The sequence below is a fragment of the Microcebus murinus genome, chromosome 7 (assembly GCF_040939455.1).
Source record: "Microcebus murinus isolate Inina chromosome 7, M.murinus_Inina_mat1.0, whole genome shotgun sequence".
Lineage (NCBI taxonomy): Eukaryota > Metazoa > Chordata > Mammalia > Primates > Cheirogaleidae > Microcebus > Microcebus murinus.
This window is the reverse complement of record NC_134110.1, coordinates 22,571,325-22,591,277: the sequence shown is the minus strand read 5'-3', so window position 1 is coordinate 22,591,277 and position 19,953 is coordinate 22,571,325.

Sequence of the window (19,953 nt, the reverse complement as noted above, 5' to 3'; positions counted from 1 at the left end):
TGGCCAAAAGTATATGAAAGAGTGCTTGACATCATTAATCACCAGGGAACTGCCAATTGGAACCACTATTCGATGCTACCTCACATCTGTTAGAATGGTTACTATCCAAAAGATACTAGATAACAAATGGTGGTGGGGAAGGGAGAAAAGGGAACCCTAGTACACTTTTGGTGGAAATGTAGATTGATGTCAATTGTGGAAAACATTATTGAAGTTCCTAAAGAAATTAAAAATAGAATTTACCATATAACCTAGTAATTCCTCTTCTGGGTCTATACCCAATGGAAACAAAGTCATTACTTTACAAAGATATCTGCACTCCCATGCCCATTGCAGCATTGTTCATAATTAGCAAGGTATGGAAACAACCTGAGTGCCTGTTGATGGATGGATGGATAAAGAAACTGTGGTGTAGGTTGCATATCCCTTACCCCAAATACTTGGGACTAGAAGTATTTTGGATTTTTTTTTCAGATTTTGGACTATTTGCATTATACCTAACAGTTGAGCATACCAAATCTGAAATCCCAAAGTTCAAACTGCTCCAACGAGCATTTCCTTTGAGTGTCATGTAGGCATCCAAAACGTTTTGGATTTTGGATCATTTTGAATTTCAGATTTTCAGACATGGGATATTCAATTTGTATGTATGTGTGTATACACACATATACACATACATGCAATGAAATATTATTCAGTCTTAAAAAAGAAGAAAATCCTGCCATTTGCCACAACATGGACAAACTGGAGGACATTATGCTAAATGAAATAAACCAGACACAGAAAAAAATATTTTATGATTACACTTATATGTGGAATCTAAAAAAAAAAAAAATCAAATGTATGGAGACAGAGAATAAAACAGCCTGGGTACAGTGGCTCACATCTATAATCTTAGCACTTTGGAAGGCCAAAGTGGGAGGGTCACTTGAGGCTATGGGTTCAAGACCAGCCTGGACAACATAGTGAGACCCGGTATCTACAAAAAATAGAAAAATCTGCTGGGTGTAATGGTGCACTCCTCTAGTCCCAGCTACTTGGGAGGCTGAGGCAGGAGGATTGCTCAAGCACAGGAATTTGAGGCTGCAGTGAGATATGGTATATAGTGAGATAAGCCACTGCACTCTAGCCTGAACAACAGAGTGAAACTCTGTCTCAAAAAACAAACAAACAAAAGGAATAAAACAGTGGTTACCCAGGGGCAGGGAGAAGGAGAGGAAATGTGGAGATGTAGGTCAGAGGCTTCAAAGCAGTAGATAAGTAGGATGAACAACTCTAGAGATGTAATGTACAACATGAGCACTATAGGTAATAAAATTGTACTGTATTAGGGATTTTGGCTAAAGGAGTAGATTTTAGCTGTTCTTGCCACAAAAAAAAAAAATGTATATTAGTACATGTGATGAGGATCCTTTAGTTTAAATGACAGCAAATCTTCCATGCCTTAATGATTGTGTGAACCTTGGCACCCCAACCTCACGCTGACCTGTCTCAAATGCCAAGTTTCCCTGGTGCTCCCTGTTCCATCTACTTTGCACTTTTCAGGCTCCATCCTGCCTCCGTTGTTTTCAAAGACCCTATTTTATACTCATCCTGCTTTGGGTTGACAGTTGCCTCTCTCAAGATCCTACAGATGCATTATTCATTGGGCAGACACTCATGGAGCACTGGGAGTATGTATTTACTTGGCACTGGGAATACAAATGTTAGCAAGATAGGTCTGTGGCACAGTGCCTTGGAGCTATGGGCTCTCAGTCTAAATCCACCGCCAGCATTCCTCAACGATGTGGTCCTCCAATCACCTGCTACAGAATGACCCGTTGAAGCTGATTGGGAACATGGCGTTAGATCTGCCACCAGGTGGAGCCTGCCATAATTCATCTCTGAAGTGCACAGATGTCTCCATAGTGTTGGGCTCACTGGACAACTTCCTTTCCCCCCAGCCCCCACCACAGGCTGGCTCTGAGAAAGAGAGACACTGGGAAAGGCTGCATGCCTCGGCCCAGCTCTGACCCCCAACCCTTCTCTTAGCAAGGACACAGTGAGGTGGGGAGAAGAAGGGTCTAGGGATACCCCCTCACAGATATTCCGGTGGAAATGGAGAACGCTTCCTGAGGGAGTTGGCAAATTGTCTCCAAAGGGTAGGATTACACTAATTACAGTGGAATATTTTTACTTTTGCCAAAAACATATGCATAGGGTCACAAATCCAATGGAGAGGCTGATAATGAAAGTCACCATTCACCACTCTGCCTTGCCATGTGAACAGCTGTCATCTCCTCTCTTGACTGCTTCTTTCTTCCATTAGGAGATTAATGCTACAAGGTCTATTATTTGTTGCTTGGTTATTGCACGATTTCTATTGATTTCTGGAAATGAAAAACAGGATTTAGTAGAATTGCACTAGCCCGGTCTTCCTTTCTTCCAATGTTAGAGAGAGATATGATTTTTCAGAACTCGTGAGGGCTCCCTTCTTAGTAAGATGAAGATATGAGCTCTTGTTCCTCTACCTTTCTTTCCTGAGTCCACTCACACCTTCGGGTGCATACAGCTTTCCTGTACATGGACAAGCATCTTTACATTTTCATTGTGTGCAACCAAAAATCTCTGCTTCAATCTTAGATTGATGGTAAAAGTGGAAAACAGAGTTTCCATATTATGATTATATAAACATTTTCCAACTCAGAACCAAATCATAAGCTAGAATGAGATGTTATTTCTGGGCTACAGGGAGAATGTTCCCAGCACCCAAATCAATAGTTTCTCTCAACATTTCATTATTTCCTAAAAATGTGGCCCATATCTTTGTTTATTTTTCAGTGCCAAACCTTAGGTAGTTTGCAGTCTGAAAGTGAGCCATATGCTGGAACTATAGACAGGAAGACCCAGGGCGTTGAGGGCAGCTGGGAAGCCCATAAGCCAAAGCCCAATGCGAATGGAGGCGGAGCTGTTACTATAGCTTTCAGGGAAAATTCAAGAATGAAAAACTAAACACCACATGCATTCACTAGTAAATTGGAACTAACTGATTGCACAGAAGAAAGTAAAACTCAGTGGAAATCAACCAGGGGGGAGGGAGGAGGAGGGAGGAGCGGTGGGGAAAAACCCAACCTTATAGATACTATGAACACCATTTGGGTGGTGGGCACACCTATAGCCAGGACACAAGCATTACAAAAATGATCCATGTAACCTAAAACATTTGTACCCTCTTAATATTTTGAAATAAAAACAAAATCTGAGATGCATATAAAGTGCTCAGAGCAGAGCATGGCTTCTGTGAGGACTTAGTTAATATTCATATTTCTAATGTAGATAATGTCTCAATTTTGCAGACAAGAAACTTAACATTTAAAAACATTAGGAAAAATTTTCAGCTAGAAATGGACAGAGCTGAGATTTGTGTCGATCGAGACTGATGCCTTTGTTTCAAGTACATTTCTTGCTGCCTCCCACGGGCACTCAGCTTGTCACTCTGCTGCTGGGGCTGTCGCCAGCTCTCAGGTAAACATGAACCCTTCTTGCACAAATTTTATTGCTAGGAATTATTCTCATGGGAACGCAAGGACTGGAACAAATTACTTACTTTCTTTCCTTACATAATTACCAAGCATTTATCTTTTCTTTTAAATTTTGAGGAGGAATATATTTTCTTGGCTTGATATTCTAGAGCTGACCAGAAATTTTTAGGAGTTTCAGGAGTGGGCCTCGGTGGTGTGAGCCATGGTCCCCATCGCGGCTACAATTTGCACAGGGATGTCACATACCTATTAGAAAATGCAACTGGGAAACCTGCACATATTTTCTGACGTTAAGCTTCACAATGTAGAGGTAAGCAAGAAGCTGACTGCATTTAGTTGGAAAAAAAATCCACCGTTGACAAAGCTGCTGGATAATAATGCTCCAGTGGATGTTTCCGTCATGCAACTCCTGACCTGACTCCCCCGAACAAGCTGCAGTGCTGACAAAACTGGCCGGTATTGGCTGTGGTTGCTAAATGCAATGTTGGCAAATGCAAGTGATTCTAGAAAACAAATTTTAAATTAAAAAGAAGGCTAAGAATCAAGCAAATATGCAATGCTTATTATTTAAAGCTGTTTTTTGGGTGTGCTCCACTGTCTGCACTTTCCTCTTCTATAGTACAACACAAATTAATGCTCACGAGGATCACTGGCTCTCACTCCAGGCGGCATGTCCAACACTTTGCTTGGACGTATCTTCGGCTGTATAACCGAGTTCATCACTTACAAGTTCTGCTTCCTACACAGTGGGAATCTCACTAATCTTTCTGCCACTACATGACGAGGATTCCCCTTCCTCCAGTTTCCAATGACACATCCTTCACTTTTGTCTTCACTCTCACCAGTGGTGTCCTCACGGTTGAGAATCCTGCTAACAGTCTATGCAAAGGGATTCCATGAGGGAAGTGAGAAAAGGACCTGGGAGTATGTCATTCCAGAGGAGGCTGTCCTGGGACAGACATCTCAGAAACAGAGGGGTTGTCCCAGTGACTGAAGAGCTGGGACTAATAGAATGAAGAAAGCTTCACAGAATTCAAAGAAAACGAGCAAAGAAAGGGAGCATTTGTTAAAGACATTTTATTCACTATAGCGACAGCAGATGATGATCTTAAACTAAAGAACTGAGAAAGCCACATCATTCTCTGATTTGTCATATGCCTATTTCCGATTGCTGGTCTAGGAAAATCCAATATAAAGAATCATGAACAGGAAAGAGTCCAGAATTCATACAATATTACTAAAAAGGTATAGAGAAAATGCACATTAAAAACTTTTCAGGAGATGAGACAAAGTAAAAACAATAAAAGCAAGGCACAAAACAGAAGGAAGTTATAACAACACACTGCAAAAAGAATTAAATATGATATAAAATGGATCAGAGATATGAGACAGTATCTCAATCAACATTCAAAAAATTTATAATAGAAATGGACAAATAATAGAAAGATGTAAATAGGATTGATCCAACTGAGGAAAATACAAATGAAGAAAATGACAAAGTTATCTTAGAAATGAACAGTGACTAGTAAGTTGGAAAAGGAAGACAGGTAAGAAGGAAGAGATAGGGAGGGTACGGAGGAGAGATATGAAGGCAAAACTGAAGTAAAGAGGTAAAACAATAAATAGGAGAAGAAAGGGATAACCATAGAAGGTTGGCAGCTATGAAACCACTCATGTCAAAAAAAATTTGTAATAAAGTATAAATACAGGAATCTATGAGATACATTTAATGCAGTGATAAATAAAAAAAGTAGCCTCAAATACTAATTATAATAGAAAAGAAAAATGAAAATAAGTGAACTAAACTTCCAACTAAAGAAGTTAGAAAAAGGAAGAAGTAAACTAAAAGGAAGAAGCAGAAAATAATGAATTATTATACATAACAGAAAAATAGGATTTTGAAATCCATCTTAAAAGAGACTCCTAAAAATCAACAAAATACTCACTTCTATATATCTTAATCCAGATGAGGGGAAAAAAATAAAATACCAAAAATAAGATGTAACTGTAGGGAAACATTAAAACATAAGAAATTTTTTAAATTATGAGACTATTTTTGCTCAATACTAGGCAAATAAAATTGAAAACTAATTAAAATCAATAATTTGCTAGAAAATTAATAAATCATCAAAAGTGACATTTTTACTTAATCATTTTTTGCTACTTTACATTTTCTTCTTGTTTTTATAGATATATAGGAATTATTATCAATATTCAGTTTTGAATAAATTTAATTTACCAAAAATAAGAGCTTTTGTTTTGTTTTGTAAGGTCTTGGTAAGTCAAAGCTTCTGCTTGGAAATTTGTAAGTTTCCCAATATGATTTATAATTTATCAAAATTAACCCCAATATAGATAGAAAGTTTAATAGACTAATTTTCATTGACGAAATAGGGTAAGTTTCCAAAGAGTTACAAGCTCCCCTGCACCAAAAAGAGAAGGTGCCAAGTCCAGGTGGAGATAATGTATCAAAGGAATCTTTTTCTTATTTTCTAGAAACAGAGTGTCACTCTGTCACCCTGAGCAGAGTGGAGTAGTGTAATCCAAGTTCACTGAAACCTCAAATTCCTGGGCTTCCTCAGCTCAAGGGATCCTCGGTCTCAGTCTCCTGAGTAACTGGGACTATAGACATGTATCACCATGCCTGGCTAATTTTTTCTATTTTTAGTCAAGACAGGGGTCTTGCTCTTGCTCAAGCTGGTCTCAAACTCCTAACCTTAAGCAATCCTCCTGCCTCAGCCTCCCAAAGTGCTAGGATTACAAGCGCAAGCCACCACGCCCAGCCATATCAAAGAAATTCTATCAAACTTTTAACACAAAGAAGATCCTAATGTGATCTGTGTTTTAATTATTCTGGATCATAGAAAAGGAAAACTACGTTGATCTGTAACATGTATTCCAAACTTGTCAAATATTTTACCAAAAAATACAGTTCAATCTCACTTATAATATTAATATAAATGCAAAGATTTAATATAAAATATTAGTAAGAAAAATCCCGTGGCACATTTAGAAAGTATGCATCATGAAGAAGGAATTCTAGGAATTTAAGAAATTCTAAGAATTCAAGGATGGTTCAATATTAGTATATTAATATATGTCACCATATTAATAGATCTAAGAAGAAAATTTATAATCAGATACTTCCATAAACTTTAAGATGTTATTCTAAAAATATTGATAGTCATTTCAAATTTTTTAAATGTTTCATATTTTATAAGGTAGTAGTTCATATTCAGATACATCATAGGTAGTGAAATAGTATTTGAAGTAATTTGACACTTATCCCTAATTTTAAAAAAATATTTAATAATAGATCATCCAAAAATGTGCAAAATCTAGCCAGACATATTGGCTCATGCCTATTATCCCAGCACTTTGGGAGGATGAAGAAGGAGGATTACTTAAGCCCAGGAGTACAAGATCAGCCTGGTCAACATAATGAGACCTCATTTCTACAAAAAATTTTTAAAAGTTAGCCAACCATGGTAGTGCATGCCTGTAGTCCAACTACATAGGAAGCTGAGGCAGGAGGATCACTTGATCCCAGGAGTACAAGACTTTAGTGAGCTATGATGATGTTACCGTACCCCAGCCTGGATGACAGAGTGAGATCATGTCTTAAAAAGCAAAGAATGTGCAAAATCGATATGTAATCCTGAAAGGCAAAATAGAACACATGGAAGCTGTCACATGTTCTTGAGAAAATTAGTCAGCATCATATGCTTTCTGACTCTGCCTCAAGTCTATGTAAAAATGTAATGTGATCCCAATAGAGATAACATTATTCTTCTGTCCCAAATGAATTGATTCTAACTTTTGTGTGGAAAAATAGACAATCAGGAGTAGCCAGGACAACCATGCAAAAAAAAGAATAATGAATAGGGTTAGTTCTACCAGATATTAAGACATACAATAGGCCAGGCAGGGTGGCTCATGCCATAATCCCAGTGCTATGGGAGGCTGAGGCAGGAGGATCACTTGAGCTCAGGAGTTTGAGACCAGCCTGAGAAAGAGCAAGATCCCATCTCTACCTAACATAGAAAAATTAGCCAGACATCAATGGTGTGCACCTGTAGTCCCAGCTACTCAGGGGGCTGAGGGAGAAGGATTATTTGAGCCCAGGAGTTTGAGGTTACAATGAGCTACAAAGACACCACTGCACTCTAGCCCAAGGTACAGAGTGAGACTCTGTCTCCAAAACAAAACATACCAAAAAAAAACCCAAAACAAAACAGCAAAAACAAAACCAAAAATCCTCAAGAAACAAAAATAAACAAGAAAACCATACAATGAAGTACTATGATTAAACTGTGCTAATAAAGCATAAAAACACATAGACCAATGGAATAGAGTAGGAATTTCAGAAGTAGTCCACAGCACATTGGGAAATTTGGGCTGACTAAATATGTATATTATTTATTATATCTAGAGATACCTAACAAATTACAAAAATTTAGCAGCTTAAAACAACACTCAAACCTAACAGTTCCTGTGGTTCAGAAGTCCAGATGTTAGTTAGGTGTGTTCTCTGCTTAGTGTCTCACCAGGATGCAATCCAGGCACCACTGGGGCTGTGGTCTCCTCCTCGGAGAATTGACTGGGGAAAAACCAACTCCCCACCTCTTTGTTGTTGTTGACAAAATTAATTTCCTGTGTCTGCAGGACTGAGGGTTTCCATTCCTTGCTGAGGTCTGCCATTAGCTCCTGGAAACCACCTGCAGCCCATGTCATGCATGCTTCTTGAAGATGTCAGCTTGTATCTATAAAGACAGTGAGGGGGAGAGATTGACCAGAGCAGTACTGCTAGTCTTGTGCAATGTAACATTATCACGAGAGTGACATTCTATCACTCTGGCCACATTCTATTGGTGAGAAGCAAAGTCCTGCCCACACTCCAGGGAGAGGATCACATATAGGTGTGAATACCAGAAGGTGAGGATCACCTGAGGGTCTGCCTGCTGCAACTGGCATCTCAAAGCATGGGAAACAATGAATATTTAGTACAAGGTTGGTAAAACTGGATAGACACTTGGAAAACAAAACCTGTGCATCTTTATCTAAAATCATGCACCAAAATAAAACCCAAGTGGATTAGAAATTCCAAGTATAAAATAAAACCATTCAAGTATTAGAAGAAAATATGGATGCATGTCACAATAACCTTGGGAATGGGAAAGCCTTATTTAAATATAACTCTAATTAAAAAATATTGGTAATTTCACTACATTAAAAAATGGTGGTGAAAAAATAAACAAAATCAAAAAACAAATATTAGAAAAATATTTACAATTCCTATCATAGACATAGGATTAATTTTTTTAATATAGTAAGAACTCTTAAAAATGAAGAAAAGACCAAAATTTTTTTTTCATTTTTATATATTTATTTATTTCAAAATATTATGGGGGAACAAATGTTTAGGTTACATATATTGCCTTTGCACCACAAGAGTCAAAATTACAAGTGTAAATGTGTGCTCATCCCCCAGACAGTGCACAGAGCACCCATTAGGTGTGAATTCACCCCTCCTCCCTCCCCCATCTGCCCGATGCCCAATGAATGTCCAAAAAATTAATAGCACAATCTGTGCACAGAGCATAGAAATAGACACAAACCATGTAAACACACAAAAGTACTCATAGTAATTTACTCATAGTAAAAGAAATACACATTAAAACTGTGCTGAGATACACATTCCTCACCCACCAGGTTGGCACAAATCTAAAACTTAAGAAGTGACTCTGTTGTTGGCAAGGCTATGGAGAATCATGCACTAAATGGAAGGGAATTTGGCAATATCCTACAAAATTGCAGATGCATGTACCTTTCCATTCAGCCATTTCGCTTTTGGAGATCTCACTTTAAGGTTCACATCAACAAACAAAAGAGCATATTTCCACAATTATTCACTACGGCATTAGGATAAAGGTAACCCAAAAATCCAATAATAGAGTTGAACAAGCTAAGTTAACAGACTACCTAAATAAACTGAAATAAAACTTTAAAAACTGACACACATTTGAAGTGATCTTCAGAATATATTAAATACAAAAAGAAAGGGAAGAATAGTGTGTATATAATGTGCTTCCTTTTGTGTTTAGATAAAGACCTCTTGCACACCATTTTTGCAGAACTTACACGTTATATAATAGTTTTTGTTTACCTTAGATTGAGGCTCCATGAAGCAGAGGTTTTCTTATTTTTTTTTTTTTTTGTCTCCAGTACTCAGGGTACATTAAATGATTGAGACAGACATAAACAGGCTATTTCTTCTCTGCCTCTTTCTCCTCTTTCAGGAATTTGACATAGACTCTTTGGAGCCCATTCTCTGATTATCTTTAATAACTGAATTGTGCTCCAAACCTCATGATTCAGGCTTCAAGCACCTCAGTTGAGTTTCTTCTGGGTCTATAACTCTTGGACACTGGTTGAAGGACCTCCCTCCCGTCTTCCTTGGATTGCTTGGTAACAGCATTCAGTAATTAGCTTTATTGCTCCCATGTGAATTACATATCACTGCTCTAATTAATGCCTCAAACAAACATTCCAGAAAGGACTTCAGTCCTTTCTACATATCCCCTTGGAGGAATTCCTCCTCTTGCCCTTGAATATTTACGATGATGGCCGATATCTTCACTTTATTACGTATTCTAAGTGGATTCAGTCACAGTGCTCAGAAAAATGTTGCTTCAAATTATCTCCAGCCTTCAAGGTTTTATTTTCTGTTTTTGCAAAAGATTCAATATAATACAAAATTAACACAGCAGAAACTTGATAACCCACTTGGACTAAGATGTTGCTTTATTTTGGGGGCTGTACCTTTATGGAAAATGTTGTGATGTAAAAATGTATTCAACCTACCCATCTGTTTGCACCAGCTCAATTTTCATAACTTAGTGTACTAAAAGGTATTTATTTTTCTTTATTGCATTTATGTGTGTATTTATTTTTCTTTATTACATTTTTTCTTCTCAAGTATACATTTCATTCTCCTATGATAATCTGTTTATTTTAAAAATTGATTACATAACAAATAAAATATTTAAGCCTGCTCAGGGATGCAATGATCCTTTCCCCCAAGGCCAACTGCAAATAAGAAAACCACAATAATACCAGCAAACAGAGGAAACTATGAGAAGAATCAGTGAAGTAATTAGAAAACAAATCTGCCTATTATTGCAACAAAAAAAGAATTATAGCTGAGATAAATCAGAAATCAATAACAATGATTACTTAAAAGGGGTAGGACAAGAAGGATCAGGATGGAAACAGAATTTCTTTTTGTGTGGTTATGAGGTCCACAACTTATTTTCAAATGGGGAAAAAATGTTGAGATGGTTATGTAGATGAGAGGTGACAGGCAGGTGATAGATTCATGGGGTGAGGTTAAGAGACAGATGAAGACAGATGTTTAATAAATAAATAGAAGAGTGGTGGATGATGGATGTGTAAAGCCAACGTGGCAAAATTCATTAGAATGAGGTAATGCTTGGCAGGGGAAAATGGCAAAGCAGTAGATGAAAGAGAATATCTTTCAACCTCGAGTGCCATAAATTCCTAAACCACAAACATTTCTTAAGAGAGACTTCAAGTTTATAACGTGGGTAAAAAGTATTTCTGATATATTCTTTTCTTAAAAAAAAAAAAAAAACTGAAAATAACAGAAAGATTGACAACCACAATAGAAACCATGACTTCATATTCAAAGGATGGGTAGTAATATTAGACAAGAAAGCCTAAATTCCTGAGGACATAAAGGAAGGCTTCAAGGAGAGGTCACACAGAGGCTGAGGTTTAAAGTGTCTAGGAGGATTTCCTGGTGGCCAAGTGAGGAGGAAGGCTACTGGCTGGTCGTACAACACCATGCTGTTGTGGGAATGTTTGGTGAGTTTGGGGATAAAGTCAAACGTGGAGGGCTATAAGCCATGATGGGTTAAGGTTGTATATTTTCTGTCAATGATGAGAAATTGATGAGCATTAAATGATAACAGCATGATCTTCTGGAGGGATCTCATGGGCTGCAGGAGAAATCTGGGTTGGAAGGTGAGGTAAGAGGCCACCCACATGGTGCTCATCCACGTGGTGATCAAGGTGCAGGGCTCTGATGGCACCTGACTCAGTGATGGCATAGCCCAAATTCCACTCCCCGAAGACAGAGTGGGATTGCCTTGCCAGCCCACTGAATCCCCAGTGCCTGGTGTTCTGCCCAGCATGGGTTTCTGAAGTTTCTGTCCAAGTTACTGGAATGATAGAAGTGCTCTTTTCCGAAGTAGCAAATGAAGAAGGTGCCTTAGAAGTATAAAATACAGAAATAAGATTTATTTGGGGTGAAGAAATAGAGTTAGGACTTAGAAAAAGGGCTAGTGATCCTTGCTAACATTGGTAAGAACCTGGAATTGTTTGTGATGATTGTTGTTGTGTGTGTGTGTTTTAGTGGTTTAAATATATGCAAAGTAAGCTGAATGTCTGTACTGATAATGTATCTTAAGATAAATTGTTCATACCTGCAACTGTGCCCACCTTATTAACTTTTAATTTTGTACTGAACCTAACTGCTGTGTTTCAAAAGACAAGTAGGAAAAGAAGAATCACTAAATCAGTGATTCTGAACTTGAGGTGCTGTTCTGAGTTATCTGAGGCCCTTTACATGTAATAACGGTGCCCGGCACACACCTCCAGGCCACTTATGGCAGAATATCCTGGAGGAGGGTGGAGTCTAGCTCCCCAGGGGACCACAGTGTGCAGAGAAGAGTGAGAGCCTTTGTACAATAGCAAAATCAGGAGATATTCAAAAATAGAAATATTTCTTTAACTTTAATTAATGTGATCATTTAATTAATTCCTCTAGTAGGATATAGAGCCTTAATGTGTAGGCATTCTGGATAATTGTTCATTTATTTTTCTTCATAAATTTATGTTGACTTGAAAATTAAATGAAATCCATTGTTTGAGTTTGACCCTTAAGAGCCATGAGTAATGATTGCATTGCAGTAAAAGATGTGAATTGTGGTTCAGTTCGTGGTTGAATTAAAGAAAGTCCTACTGTCTCTAGTAGCCTAATATAAGTTGTATATTCTCTAAATATGTTTTACTGGACCTCAGATGCATTGAAAAGTAAGGTGCCTGGACATTTGATTTCTAGATCCCCTTATAAGTCTAAAGTATGTGACTTCCTTTATGATTTTTAATTTGAAAGACAAAATTGAGTCATATATTTTTTATTCATTCCATTCATATTTGAATTTCTCAAAGTTGCCATATAAATGTATAACAAAAATAGTCATATTGAAATGTTCATTGCAAAACCTATCCTTAATTTAAGAAAGTCTAATGCCATTTTGATACCATTTTTATGCAGTATTCTTAGAAAACATATTTCTGTCTTACCTATGTGTGTATCTGCATTGATATATTCATTATATTTTATACTTGCACCCATGTATGGAAACATTGGGTGTGTTTACCTTTGACAAAGTCAATAATTCCTTTTACAATTTGGTTTACATGTCAAGCTTGGGTAATTATGAGGTGCTGGGGTTTATACTTGGGACTCAAGTTGTATAGAACCAAGGTGTGTGCATGTTCAGCTTTCTAAAACATTTCTGTTATCCAGCACTCATTCAACAACTCCACCATCTGTCTGACCTTTTCTGGTGTTTTAACTTCCACACTGATCTCTATCTGTCTCTATTTTAGAGACCTGAAGATATTCCAGGGCTGGAGTCAGTCAGCATCAGCTGTGGGTCTATAACACCACCACTAACTTAAAACTGGGATTTAAACCACTACCTTAGGATACAGAGGCTGAGTTCTGAACACACCACAGATAGAGAAACAGGCTGGCTTACGTCTTCTTATATAAAGGTTTCTGCTCCCAAAAGTAAACCATGAACTGGAGGAAGTCAGGGCCAGCCTGGGAACATCTATCTTCTCCCTGCTGCCAGACACACCCTCTCCATCCAGGCGTGGCCCTCCTGAGGGGACTCCCAGGCTGCCCCAGCAGCCTCAAAGAGCAGGACCCCAAATTATAGCTTACAGAACACTTTAGGGAGAACACTTCTCGCCCCCATCAGTAACACCCTTGAGGAATCTGTGGGTGTCCCACAACAGACCATGACTTTGAACACATTGGGGTGCACAGTCTGAAAGAGGAAAGTGGGAGAAGACTGGAGCAGGATGCCACAAGAGTGACACATAGCATCTGGGGCCTTCTGTGCTGGCTTCCCTTCCTGTACACACAGGTCAACTTTCCATCACTTTCACGCCCACTGCTTTTAGTAAGAAACAACTAATAAAGGCAAATTCCCCTTTGAATCCATAATGTGTATTTTGTTCACATGAGTCATACACACATTGTAGCCTTTCAAGTTCTCTGATTCCTTTACAATGATGTCATTAGACCTAAAAACTAATGATATAATGCCTATAAATGTGCTTACAACTAAGAGTATAGTTATGACTAGAAAGTGAACAATATAGAACATGGTTGCAAGGATATTTGCAGCTAGATCAAAGAGTTATTTTGATGCTTCCTTTCATTTCACTATCCTATCTTCCCTGCTGTCAAGCCTTTACCTGTTCCCAACAATTAATGCTGAACTTTAATTCCACTGTCATAGATGGAATAGTGTGCCCCCCAAATTCATGTTGAGTGGAACCTCAAAAGGTGACCTTATTTGAATAGGGCTTTGCAGATGTAATTATTTAAGCTGTATTCATCTCAAGATGAAATCACCCAGGACTTAGGGTGGATCCTAAATCTGGTAGTATCTTTGTAAGAGAAAGGAGAGGAAGGTTTGAGAGATGCACAGAGAAGGAGGCCATGTGAAGGTGAAGATGGAGACAGAGATTGCAATGATGCATCTGCAAGCCAAGGAACACCAAGCATTTCCAGTGACACCAGAACAAGGTGAGAGGCACAGAACTGATTCTGCTTCAGAGCTTCCAGAAGGAAGCAATCCTGACAACACCTTGATTTTGCACTTCTGTCCTCCTCAATGGAATAAATTTCTGTTGTTTTAAGCCACCCAGTTTGTAACCATTTGTATGGCAGTTCTAGGAAATGAATATGCCTACTTTTGCAAATCAGTATCCTAAGGCAGGCAGGGTGCTAGTATGTGGGGTCCTGTCTGCTTGGCTGTGCTGGCTGTTAGGTACCTCTCCCCTCCCCTGGCCTGTGAGTGCACGTGTGCCCTTTTGAGATGCCCCGTTGCCATACATAAGGTATGGGAAAGACACAGACAATTCTAGAGTTGGATGTAAACTATTTATTCTTACCTAAGACGTCCACTCTCCATAGTCAATCATCCACTCCTCTGCCTGGATGTGGGCCAGGCTGCACCCAGAGTAGCTGGTTCTCAGATTTCCCACAACCTGTCTGCTGTTCCCATCTGCCTGCAGGACAACTGTATCTGCACTTTTCTCTCTCCTCATGTGACTTCTCTCACAGCCCTCCCATGTAAGGGAGGAATTCCCCTCGTGTCCTGTGTCTGTTATGCACTGTGGCTCACAGCAAAGCTCTCTTCTCAGATCTCCTGGTTTGGCTCCAGACATGTGACAGCCAGGATTTCAACATCAGGGCCTATGGAAAGTGTGATTGAAACTAAAAATTGAGCAATGGCTGTTTTGTAGTCATGAGCGGTATCTGCCTTCTTCCAGAAGTAATAAATGCTGTTGGTTCAGTGGGTGGGGAGCCACAGGGCAACCTGCCTTACTGTAAGCTAAAAATACAGTAGCTAATAATCTGCCAAGACGTTGCTCACCTACACAGTCTTCCATGCATTCATCAATTCTGTTTTCAAGTGTCTAATGTGTTCTGGGCCCTACAGGTGACAGGAGCATTCTTGATTTCAGGAACCTCACAGTGTACAAATGTCATCACCATGATAATAGTAGTTACACTGCAGTGTAACAAGGTCCTAATGCGTAAGCACTAGCTCTGCAGGAACCCTTGGAGGAGCAAAACCCCACACTGACGGATTACTGCCTTCCACCCTGTCGCCCCTGTGTGCTGTCTCCGTCATCTGTACATGGCTGGCAGGGGTGACAGTACAACTGTTTAACCAGGCACACAGCACAAATACTGGCCCTGTGAACAAAGCAATGGGCAGTCAGCATGGACACGGCTGTAAACAACCAGTGCCCACCCTGCCCCTCGCTTGCTAAGTGTTCTGATTTCTAGTATTTGAAGCCCTTTTTAGTTGTTGTGAGGTGGGATTGACGACCCCATGAAACCTCTTTCTCTGCAGGTGAGACACACTGAGCGGTGCTGTGCCCAGCACAAGGCCTGTTATCCTTCTTGGCCTCTAGGGGGAGCCCGAGGCTCTTCACCAGCAGAAGACTCGGAATCAAAGCGAAGATCTGTTCAGGAGGAGGGGTCTTGCTTCCACTCCTTATCAGAAGTTGCTCCTTTCAGAGAAGATAAAGAACGCAGGCTCTGTCCGCGACCTCCATGCTCTGCAGCCCAAGGGGGCCCCTACTATTGAGATGCTCCTGCCTTCTGCAACAGTCAGTCTCCTAGGCAACCGTCCCTGGCTGCCGAGGCCAGGACATGTGCTCTCTGCCTCATGTCTCCCTCGATCTTCCTTCCACTGCTATCTGGGAAGTGTCCTCTGGGAGGCTTCCCATATAAAATACAGGACGTCCAGTTAAATTCTAATTTAAGATAAGTAGCAATAACTGTTTAGTTAGTATGAGTGGGTCCTAAACGTTGCATGGGCCATACTGCCTCTGAGTGCCAACAGCAGGACTGGGCCCCTCCATGGGTCTCTCCTCTCACCCGGAATCCCACCTCTGGTTAGGAGTTGGAGCTTGTGTAGATGCGCCTGTCTGTCGTGGCCAAGTGGGCACTAGGGTGTCCCTGGGCCCCCAGCTTGATCCTGGTGATACTCCCTGATTATAGCCTGGCTTCTGTGGCCCACGCTGAGCTTACTTTGGGACCCCCAGCCCACTCTGCTGCTGCGGTCTCCAGCTACACCTCTACTACTGCTCCCAAGGGTAATATATTAATACAACAGCTCCAAGATTCATTTCCATCGTGTTCAAACCTGTTCTAAAAGGGTTGAGAAATAGAGAGATTTTTTTTTATGCCTGAAATATATCAGGTTTAATTTAAAGATCAAAAATACAGTTATATTTTACATTCTTAAATCCTGAAGAAAAAAAATGTGTCCTACTCAATTGCTTTAGCGATGACTGCAAGCAGTGACATTCTGCTGGTGGCATTCGGAGTTCTATCTTTGAATGCCATGGTAATCACTTGCTTCCCTTCAAGTCTGTCGTGTCTGGCATGAAATTTAAGAATTTAAAATACCAGATCAGCAGGCTCACACCCAACAGGCATGGCACATTTAAATGTGCAATTAAGGATTACTCCTGGGGTCTGTTCCAATGTAAAAAGTGAGGCAAGTGGTGACTGACAGTAAAACAAAAACAAACAAAAACCCTAAACTAAATAAATGAAAAATAAATACTTCTAACAGAATGGTAGTGGTGTTCAAGGTTACAGACAAGGAATTTGGCAATTACTGTCCTACCCTGTGCTTCTATGTTATCAACTTTTTTTCTCCCAGATTCCACATATGGATGAGATTATGAAGTATTTGTCTTTCTGTGACTGGGGAGGGGCAGGAAGAGTATGGGAAGAGGTTGATAAATGGGTACGAAGTTACAATTAAATAGGAGGACTAAGTTCTGGTGTTCCATTGCACAGTAGGGTGAGGATGGTTAGCAGTAAGGTATTGTCTATTACAAAATAGCTAGAAGAGAGGCTTTGGAATGTTCTTACCACAAAGAAATGCTAAATGCACAAGGTAGATCATTATACAACATACATATCTATTGAAACATCAAATTGTACCCTACAAATCTGTGTACAATTATGTGTCAATTTAAATAAACAAATAAACAATTAATTTAAAAAAAGAAATTTGAAATTGACTCACTTATGATGTAGCCAGACTGGGTAAATTCAGCTCCCCCTGGCTTTCTCCGAGCAGATGCCTCAAAACCAGATCAAGATTCTCCAGTTGGCCGGCAGGTCTGAGGATACTCAGCGTCGGGGCAAACTCTGGAGAAGGAGCTCTGTTCCCTTGGCTGTTTTGCACCAACCCCAATATGCAAATGGCACAGAGCAAATGCTCAATTAGTGTTTGCTGAATTGATCTGTTGACATAAACATAAAGGGGGAGGATGATATATAGGTGGGAAAATCCCACCCCAGAATTGATTTACAAAAACAACTCTAATAAATAAATAAAGTCGCCATCTCCCTTTTCTGCAACTTTCTCCCATCCGTTGACCTCATGTATGCTGAATAACATATAATAATGTGCCTCTAATATAGACATGGCCAGAAATCCATTCTGAGAAATTGCTGGTACTTTCAACATTTTGCACTATCATTATGAGCTTGAGAATCAGGGTATGCCTGCATTCTAATGGCGTTCCAACACTCACTCATGGCTAAATGTACAAATATTAAGTCATTCTCTAATTTAGAAAGAGCAAAGTCTCACATTTAGCAGGTCTATTTCTGATGCTGCACACATAGAGCCGTTTCAGGTATAGCCAGTGATTAAATCGGATCTTGGAAGTAATTTGGTGTAGCAATGCTGCAGGAAAGTGGCAGATGAAAAATAATGTGAGCAAGAGCAAAATAACACATCTAGAAAAAGAAAAAGAAGCTTAAGCTATTTTTGTAACATTCTGAGCTTTTTGAACTTTTAGCTAGGATCCAAGAAACGGACCTAAGATTCACTGTAGACCATTTACTGAAGACATTATTTAAATGTGCCTCTACCACTATCAGAAAGGTCAGTCAAATGTTCTGAATCACCAGGAAGGACAGGAAACAAGCCAGAAAGAATTACCTACCCTGTGTGCAGAATCATGGTGTGTCTTACACCTCAGTTGTCCAATTGCCTAAAGTTCTAGTGGCTGGAGGACAAGAAAGTTCTAGCAAGACCAGAATAAGCTTGAATAAAGGAAACTGAAATAATCACTATAATGGAGACACTCCCTTGTGAGAAGGGAGAAACCGAATCTTTTTTAGATTGTGTGGTGTATAATAAGAGGAGATAAAACTGAATTTTGTAAAAGCAAAAATCAGACCTCAACCACGTGTTTGGAATTTCATGTAAATGTTTAGGAGAAATGAATAGTAGTATTAATTTGTAAAACAAAGTAAAAATCATCTTATTAATTTAAGTAGTGGTATAGTTGGAAAATCTACATAAATTCTAAAAGGCTCAAGATAAATACACCTTTTATCCTTTGAGTTTATTGAGAACAAATAGCATTTAGAAGGATATTTTGAATGAAGCAACATTCCTGCAAAGCGCTTCACCTGGGAGCAAAGAGCATGCCCAGTGCCCAGATGTTGGTTTCTTACACCATTCTCCAGTGAAAGGAATCAGGGATCCCTGGAGAAATGGCTGATTCCAGAGTTGGAGCAGGGAATATACAAGATGAGCCTGGAGCACCTTATATCAACAGAAAGTACAGAGGTGCTCAAAAAATCAGATGATGAGTTTGACAAGGGGACAAAGAAACCCACTGAAAGCTTCCAGTGGTCAAAACTGAAACAATTTAAGCAAAAACATAAATGACATTTTACTGGATTATAAGGTGTGGTGTAAAATAAATACCATGAGTCCATGCTGGTAAACATAAACACATGATTGAATGCATAAATAAGTAAGGGAGAATAAATAGGTGAATCTCCATATACAAGCCCAAATAATTTACATAGCTATTCTGCCTTCAAAGAGGTGAAACAGATCTCCCTAGCCCTTAAATGTGGGCTTCCTTCCAGTGTGATTTCCAAAATGAATTCATGCCAAAGAGTACACTGTGGGAAGAGGAAACAAAGAATAATTTTACACAGGAGAAACCTGACGAACACTACTTCAGCCAGGTGATCAAAGTCAGTGTCAGAGTGCTGTCATGTTGATTGTACGCACCTGTGAGGTGATATCATTAGAATGGCACTCTACCCCTGTGCTCTTCTTCCTAAGAACCCATAAACTCAGTGTAACCATGGAAAAAAATCAGACAAACCCAAACTGAAGAAAATTCTACAAAATATCTGACTAGTATTCCTCAAAGCTTTCAAAGCCATCAAAAACAAGGAAAGTCTACGTATCTGTTACAGCCAGGAGGAGCTGGAGAAGACATGACCATTAAATACAATGTGGGATACTGGTTGGGATCTTGGAACATAAAAAGGATATTAGGGAAAAACTAAGGAAATTTGAATAATGTGTGGACTTTAGTAAATTAAAAAATCATTTACAGTGCCATGATAGGACTCATATTTCCAGAATGGGCATTATTCAAATTATTTTTAAAAGGAGAGGAATATGAAAATAAATATATGAGAGAAGGTAGACTGAGCCAGGAGGAGCCCATAATCAACTTATGCACTTGA